Here is a 9127-nt window from a genome sequence, read left to right on the forward strand (position 1 = left end):
AATATGGGCAAAAGTTATAGTCTTTATTTGGGCATCTAGGACTCACATATTTATTTTTACTACTGGGACAAATATATTTATCATTAGACCCATACGTCCTCTCCCATCTAAGATCCCCACATACATTCCACGGCTTTCTACCACTCGATATCGCTTTACACGCATCAAATAGCAGAACACCCGAAGAATGTACGGATTCTAACACCGTCTTATTAATTAGGGTCCCCTGAGGATCTCCATTCCTGAGAGTCAACCAAATTGTACGAGGTTGATACTCCGGACTGAAGCACTTAGGTTCTCCTACTCCTAAATGGCACACACTATAGTCTATATTTAGGTATCTACATCTCGATACATCTCCTTTACACTCGTATTGTGAATGCCAAATTAGGGTTTGGGAAATATGGTTACCTGTTCTCGTAGTCTTAATGCATACCTCACAGCTAGGAGTGTCGGTACCTCTACCTTCCTGAATATAAAAACACATATAAATAAACACTATCAAAAGCACATCTTTCACCGTCATCCTCAGTCTTCGTCCGTGCGAAGGCGCCTCAGCTTCCAGGATGTGAGGGCTGCAGGGAATGGAGTTCTGCTCGTCTTCACAGGTGTCCCTTCGAGACTTTCCTGGCTTATAAATTATACGTCTGTGGGCGGACAGGCTTTATTATGGCCTTCTCACTCACTCCCTGTAACAATAAAATTTGTAATCCACACGATTCCTCGTTACTCCGACTGAGTAGTGCGTTTTAACCGGATCTTGCAGGGATTCTCTGGATCTGCTGTAACTTGCCAAGAATCGACTGCTGCTGGTTTAACCCTGGAGTGATGTATCCACGGAGTCACTTTGGCTACTTTTATCGCTGTAGGGGTAGACAAAAGAACAACATAAGGACCTCTCCACTTGGGCCCTAACGGTACATTATTCCACTCTTTAATCCACACTTGATCTCCTGGATGATAACTATGAACAGGGGGATAAATATTCACAGGTAATCTATCTTGTACCCATTTCTGTACCTCCTCCATAGTCTTACCCAACTCTACAACCTGCTGCCGGGTAATTCCTTCTCCCAACTGACTCAAGTCCCCCCTTAAGTTACCAAGTACGGGAGGTGGTCGCCCATACATGATTTCAAAAGGAGAGAGGCCCATCCTTCTGGTAGGGGTACTGCGGATTCGCAATAAAGCTATGGGTAAGAGAACGTTCCACTTAAGTTGGGTTTCCTGACACATTTTAGCCAACTGGTTCTTTATAGTTCTATTCATTCTCTCTACCTTACCAGAACTCTGGGGTCTATATGCCGTATGAAGCCTCCACTTTATACCAAGCATATGAGTCAGTTGTTGTAGGCACTGATGAACAAAAGCTGGACCATTGTCCGATCCTATAGAACAGGGTAGTCCATATCGGGGTATTATTTCTCGTAGCAGGAATCTTACAACTTCTCCTGCTTTCTCTGTACGAGTAGGACATGCTTCTACCCAGCCTGAATAGGTGCACACAATTACCAGCAGGTAACGATGTCCACCCGATTTAGGCATCACTGTAAAGTCTATTTGTAGATCGGACATGGGGAGTCCCCCCATAAACTGGACTCCTGGTGGCTTTACTGGTCCTTGTCTTGCATTATTTTTAGCACACGTTACACATCTTCGTACAATGGCCTGAGTCAAGTTGGACAATCTTGGTATGTAGAAATGTTTTCTAAGAGATTCTTCAGTACTGTCTCTCCCAGAATGTGTCCCGTTATGATAATTTTGGACAATTTCTACCGCTAGTGATGCTGGTATGACTATTCTTCCATCTTCTAGCTGATACCACTTGTTCTCCAAATACTTTCCCGGTTCAGTCTTTAACCACTCCTCTTCTTGAGCTGTATAAACTGGAGTCCATTGGGACAGTGGAGTTGGTATAAGAGCAGCTATATGCCCCACATACTCCTGTCTTCCTGATTCAGCAGCACGCTTAGCTGCACTATCTGCCATCCGATTTCCCTTGGTTACATCACCATCTCCTCTCAGATGCGCTCGACAATGAATAATACCGACTTCTTTCGGCTCCCACACTGCTTCCAATAGTTGTAGGATTTCAGCTGCGTACTTGATTTCTTTGCCTTCTGAATTCAGTAGTCCTCTTTCTTTATACAAAGCTCCGTGGGCATGAGTGGTTAAAAACGCATACTTAGAGTCCGTATAGATGTTTACTCTTAAACCTTCAGCCAATTGTAACGCTCGTGTCAGTGCTATCAGTTCTGCCTTTTGTGCTGATGTTCCTTTCGCCAGTGGCCGAGCTTCTATCACCTTGTCTATTGTTGTCACTGCATATCCTGCATAGCGGATCCCTTCTTTCACATAACTACTGCCGTCGGTATAATATTGAACATCGGGGTTCTGGATGGGAAAATCACGAAGATCTGGTCTACTTGAGAATACTTCATCCATTACTTCCAAACAATCATGTTGACTTTCAGTAGGTTGTGGCAAAAGGGTAGCTGGATTTAAGGTGTTTACAGTCTCTAAATGCACTCTTGGGTTTTCACACAACATTGCTTGATACTTGGTCATACGGCTGTTGCTAAACCAATGATTTCCTTTGTAATCCAACAACGTCTGTACTGCATGTGGGACTCGTACATAAAGTTCTTGACCCAGAGTGAGTTTATCGGCTTCAGCTACTAGCAGGGCGGCTGCAGCTACGGCTCTTAGACAAGGTGGAAGTCCGCTGGCCACTGCATCCAATTGCTTAGACATGTAGGCAACAGGTCTTTGCCATGATCCCAAGTACTGTGTCAATACTCCCACAGCCATTCTTCTTTGCTCGTGTACATACAGGTAGAATGGTCGTGTGTGATCAGGTAGACCTAATGCTGGGGCACTCATCAAAGCCTTCTTCACATCTTCAAATGCCGTTTGCTGTTCTTGGGTCCATAAGAAGGGGTCGTGCTCTGTACCTTTGATAGCTGCGTACAGAGGTTTTGCCAGTATCGCATAGCTGGGAATCCATATCCTACAGAAGCCTGCTGCCCCCAAGAATTCTCGCACTTGTCTTCTATTCTTGGGTATTGGTATTTGGCAGACAGCTTCTTTTCTCTCTGGCCCCATAATTCTTTGACCTTCAGAGATATGGAATCCCAGATACTTGACAGTTGGCAAACACAACTGAGCCTTCTTTCTAGACACCTTGTATCCTGCCTTCCAGAGAATGTGTAGTAGATCGTGCGTTGCTTGCTGACAGATTTCTTTTGTAACTGCTGCTATCAACAAGTCATCTACATATTGTAACAATACACACTCTCCTGGGATGGACTCGAAATCCAATAGATCTTGACTTAGAGCTGAACCAAATAGGGTAGGTGAATTTTTAAACCCTTGGGGCAGTCTTGTCCAAGTCATTTGGCGTTTTGAGCCCGTTACAGCGTTCTCCCATTGGAAAGCGAAAATACATTGACTTTCTGCGGCAATTCGGAGGCAAAAGAAGGCATCTTTGAGGTCTAAGACTGTAAAGTAAGTCGCCCCGCCCGGAATTAAAGCAAGCAGGTTATATGGATTGGGTACAACTGGATGTATACTAACAACTGCATCATTGACTGCTCTCAAGTCCTGCACAGGTCGATACTCATCTGTACCGGGCTTTTGAACAGGCAGCAATGGGGTGTTCCAGGGGGAAGTACAGAATTTTAGGATACCATACCGTATGAACTTATCCAGATAGGATTGGATGTTCTTCTTAGCCTTCTGCGGGATGTGGTATTGTCTTAGGCTCACTGGATAAACCCCAAGTTTCAGTTCAATTTTTATAGGTGGAATATTGCGGGCCAGTCCTGGTGGGTTGTTCTCTGCCCAAACTCCTGGTATGTTAAATAATGTCTCATCACTCCTAGGGTTTTGGCTAGTCAACACTGTATAAAGTCGCCACTCTTCTTCCTTTGGTACGGATAAAGTCATAATACCTGAAGGTCCATTAAACTTTAAAGATGTTGTTCCATTTGGTAGGAACGTAATCTGCGCTTGTAATTTGGATAGCATATCACGTCCCAGCAATTGGACTGGACATTCAGGCATATAAAGGAATTGATGTTTTACTACGTGGCCTCCCAGTGTACAGAGTCGACTTTTAAGAACCGGTTTTTCAGCACTTCTTCCAGTTGCTCCTATCACAGTAATAGTCCTTCCAGATGGAGGAGCAACTAGATTAGTCACCACTGAATGTTCAGCACCAGTGTCGATCATGAACGCACTCCTTTTTCCCCCTATTGATACATCGACCATAGGCTCCGCTCGACCAAGGGGGATGGAGCCCGGTCGGTATCAATAGTCCTCCATGACCGTGTCAGCCAGTCCTACGAAGTCCCTACCTTCTCTATCGCGGGACCTTTGCGCTGCTGGAATATACCTGTCTTCCCTAACACTTCCTCTGTTCCCATTACTCCCTCTATAACCATTACTCCCTCCGGGGCCTCCTCTACCTCTCGCTCTGCCTCTAAAGTTTCCGTAGCCTGCCCTGGGTAGGTCTCTCTCGTACTGCTCTCTTTGCGGACATTCGTTCCTCCAATGCCCTTCTTCCTTGCAATACGCGCACTGATCCCTACTCAAAGGCTCCCTACTCCATCTACTATTGCCTCTATCTGGGCCCCGTCTATCTACGCCTGCGATCGCTACCGCTAGCATATCAGCCTTTTTACGCATCTTGCGCTCCTCCTCTTTCTTGCTTTCTGTTTCCCTATTCATATAAACCTTATTAGCTACCTCCATTAGTTGGGTGATTGACATACCTGCAAACCCTTCTAACTTTTGTAGCTTGCGCTTAATATCTCCGTAAGCTTGGCTGACAAAGGCGGAGTTCACCATTCGGGAATTGTCTGCGTCTTCCGGATTAAAGGGGGTATACAAACGGTATGCCTCCAATAATCGGTCATAAAAGACACTGGGCGCTTCATCGCTTTTCTGAATCACCTCAACTGTCTTCGACATATTAATGGCTTTCTTTCCTCCGGCTTTCATGCCAGCAATTATAGCGTCTCTATAGGCTCTGAGTTGAACCATGTCAGCACCATTTACATTCCAATCAGGATCGGTGTTGGGATAATGTGTTGCAGCCCATGCTGATGGATTGGCTTGGTTTAAAGTACGGGCTTTATCCTCTAGTGCTTTAATGGCCGCTTGATTTATTCTTGTCCTTTCCTCATTGTTAAACAAAGTCATTAATAACTGCTGGCAATCAGCCCATGTCGGGTTATGTGTCTGTACTATTGAGGTGAACAGATCAGTCATAGCTTGTGGTTTCTCAGTATACGAGGAATTGTGGGTCTTCCAGTTTAAAAGATCGGTTGTCGTGAATGGGACATATACAAAGACTGGGTCAGCATGTGCCATTTGGCCTGCGGCATCGATATAGGCTGACCCGGGATTCAGACGAAGAGGCATCTGATAGTGTCTTAATTGTTGGGCACCGGTCAACTGTCGGGTCTGTATGGGGCTACGTGGAGGGGCGTCAGTCATAGGTTCCAGTCGGGGAGAAATAGGGTATGGGGATGTGGGAGCTTGGTTTTGGGAAAAGGTTGTAAATAGAACACTTCGAGCCGAGCTAGATGAAGCTTGACCGGAAGTCTGAAGTGGCGCCAAATCAGGATATTCGTTTTTAATGGGGGTTGGTTCTGATTCCGGAAGGGGAGATTTAGTACGAGGGGGGGTGGATCCTGTACTGGAGGAGGAAGCGGAAGTGGATGGGGGTAATGAGGGGAGGGTTGCAGGACTTCCTGTATTTGCGTCACTTCCTCTTAACGGAAAGTAAGGGGGCGGCAAAGGGATCTCGGACTCAGGGGGCGTGTCCAAAATGGGCCTAACACCAGTCCTAGTGGACAAACAAGTCCTAGCTACCATGAGGCGACATTGCTCCTCGTGGCATGTCCGGAGCCATTTTGGCGAGTCATTTACGGCCTGTCTCCAACAGTCAATATAAGGAAACTGGCCGTAAAGTTCAGGCCTACCTGACACAGCCACGTGTAAGCGCTGTACCAGAGTTGGATCCAAACTGCCACGTGGCGGCCATGCCGCAACCAAAGTAGGCCACTCCCTAGTACACAAAGTGACCAAACGTACAGGAGACATTTTAACCCCAAAATCACAAGTTTTGAATCCCTTTTTAAAATTCTTCACCATACATCCTAAGGGATCCGGAATCGTTGACTGCGACGCACCCATATTTAACAATGGAACGTCGTCGACAACGAATACTATACACGCGTACTATTCAACAGTCACACCCGTTTCCTCTGGCAACAGCACCACGTGGTACGGTTACCAAGTGAAACGTACACAATAACAATAAACACTCAGGGAATTCCCGTACACACACAGCTGCTACACCAGTCACTATATAATCAATATTATGCCCTTTGGCGTAACTATACAGTCACCCACGCTATAATTCTCTATATACGAATTACCCGTCTATAACACACCCCAGTAACATCGTCTTTTACAAATAGCGGTTACAGTACGGTTAGCATAGGTCAAAGCACAAGTTAAGGTCACAATACAATTATTAGTGGTTATGGTGTTAAACATGCAATGGACGACAATGATTAGTACTTATATACAGTGTCAGTAAATATACAGGGTTATGGTACCGTGCACTATAATACAGCAACACACTATTAACACTCTCGCTAGACAGCTGAGCTCGCGCTATCTAACAAGATATACACTTTACTAAACAATCGTTAACACATTTACAATTCCCAACTAAACTATTGGCCAGTACCTTGAATGGACTACCTAAAACTATATACACCCGTTTTGGTTAGCCACACTGCCCAATCACCACATATATAGCGAGCTAGAGAACCGAATTTACACAGGCGCCTCTTAGTCGCACTATCAAAAGTCTAGTGGGTTCCAAATTTACACGCCTTCCCACTTAGCCCAGATAGGATGAGAACTAGCGAACCGAATTTACACAGGCGCCGCTTAGTCTCCCGGTCCCTCCGACCTAGCGAACGTAATATACACCCTAGAACGCTAGTCTAGACAAGACACCGGTGTCCGGCTAGGGCTATTTACACCAGGACCCCGCCTGACTAACCAAATCAAACGGTCTGACTAAAGAGCGTTCGATCGAGCGGTGCGCCTTCGCTCCTTCCCTCCGACAGAGGGGGCAGATACACAGATTCAAAACCCCTTTGGGCCTACCGCACAATCGGTATACCCCTAGTGGGTCCTGCCGTCTAAAACAGCAGTTGTCTTACCTCCTCGTTCCTGAACCTGAGTTCACACTCATCGACGGGGACACCCCAGCACTTCTCACGTAGAGGCCGATGATCTCCTGGACAACAGACCAGTGGCGCCGAGACGAAGGGAGGTCCACGCAGAAGTTCAGGGGTGCAGCCGTAGAGAACGTGGGCAAAGATAGACCGTCTCACGCCTCTGCCTCTCAGCTACCGTTGAACGATGAGCTTCCCGGCCAATGCACCAAATGATACCGGAGAAACTGACGGAAGCCAAGCACAGAGAGATGGACACAGGTTTCTTCAGGAAGGAAGAGATTCTTTATTGGATCACCGATCGGGACTCAGAGGGACTAGCGTCACCAAAATACAGCAAGTTCTGAGCCCCGGACAATAGTGCAGGCTCCTTATATAGGCACATAACTCCTCCCATATTAAGCTCCACCCGCACATTCTCTTGACCAATCAACACAAATAAGAATTAACTTCCTGTTTGACCGCATGGCTTGTCCAGCACAATGGAGGAGGGGGAATACTACATCCTGTATTCTTGCACATGCTCCGTACACTACTGATCGTATCTTGCCTCGTGCAACCAACTGATCGATACGTCAGCATATGCACGTACACATGCCACGTGGTAATCTCGGCCTACTAAATTTATTTTTACCGAGATTCCACCACAAGACTGCTGAGTCCATTCACACACACACACACATATACACACTGCTAAGTCCACACACACACACATATACAGACTGCTGAGTCCAGACACCCACAGACACACAGACTGCTGAGTCCATACACACACAGACTGCTGAGTCCACACACACACACACACAGACTGCTGAGTCCATACACACACATACACACACACACACACAAACAGACTGCTGAGTCCATACACCCACAGACACACAGACTTCTTAGTCCACACACACACACAGACTGCTGAGTCCATACACACACAGACTGCTGATTCCATACACACACAGACTGCTGAGTCCATACACACACACACACAGAGACTGCTGAGTCCATACACAGAGACTGCTAAGTCCATACACACATAGACACACACAGACTGCTGAGTCCACACACACACAGACATACACACATACTGCTGAGTCCACACACAGAGACTGCTAAGTCCATACACACACACACAGACTGCTGAGTCCATACACACTCACAGACTGGTGAGTCCATACAGACACACACAGACTGCTGAGTCCACACACAGACATACACTCACAGAAACACAGACTTCTGAGTACATACACAGACTGCTGAGTACATCCACACACACACACACACAGACACACACACACACACACACATACACACAGACTGCTGAGTCCATACACCCACAGACTGCTGAGTCCATACACACACACAGACTGCTGAGTCCATACACACACATACACACACACAGACTTCTGAGTCCACACACACACACAGATTGCTGAGTCCACACACACAGAGACTGCTGAGTCCACACACACACACAGACTGCTGAGTCCACACACACACACATAGACTGCTGAGTCCACACACACACACATAGACTGCTGAGTCCACACACACACAGACTGCTGAGTTCATACAAACACACACAGAGACTGCTGAGTCCATACACACATAGACACACACAGACTGCTGAGTCCAGACACACACAGACTGCTGAGTCCAGACACACACACACAGACTGCTGAATCCACACACACAGACTGCTGAGTCCATACACACACACACACAGACTGCTGAGTCCATACACACATAGACACACACAGACTACTGAGTCCACACACTCACATACACACAGACTGTTGAGTCCACACACAGAGACTGCTAAGTCCATACACACATATACACACACAGACTGCTGAGTCCACACA

Source organism: Pelobates fuscus, chromosome 1 (assembly GCF_036172605.1).
Source record: "Pelobates fuscus isolate aPelFus1 chromosome 1, aPelFus1.pri, whole genome shotgun sequence".
Lineage (NCBI taxonomy): Eukaryota > Metazoa > Chordata > Amphibia > Anura > Pelobatidae > Pelobates > Pelobates fuscus.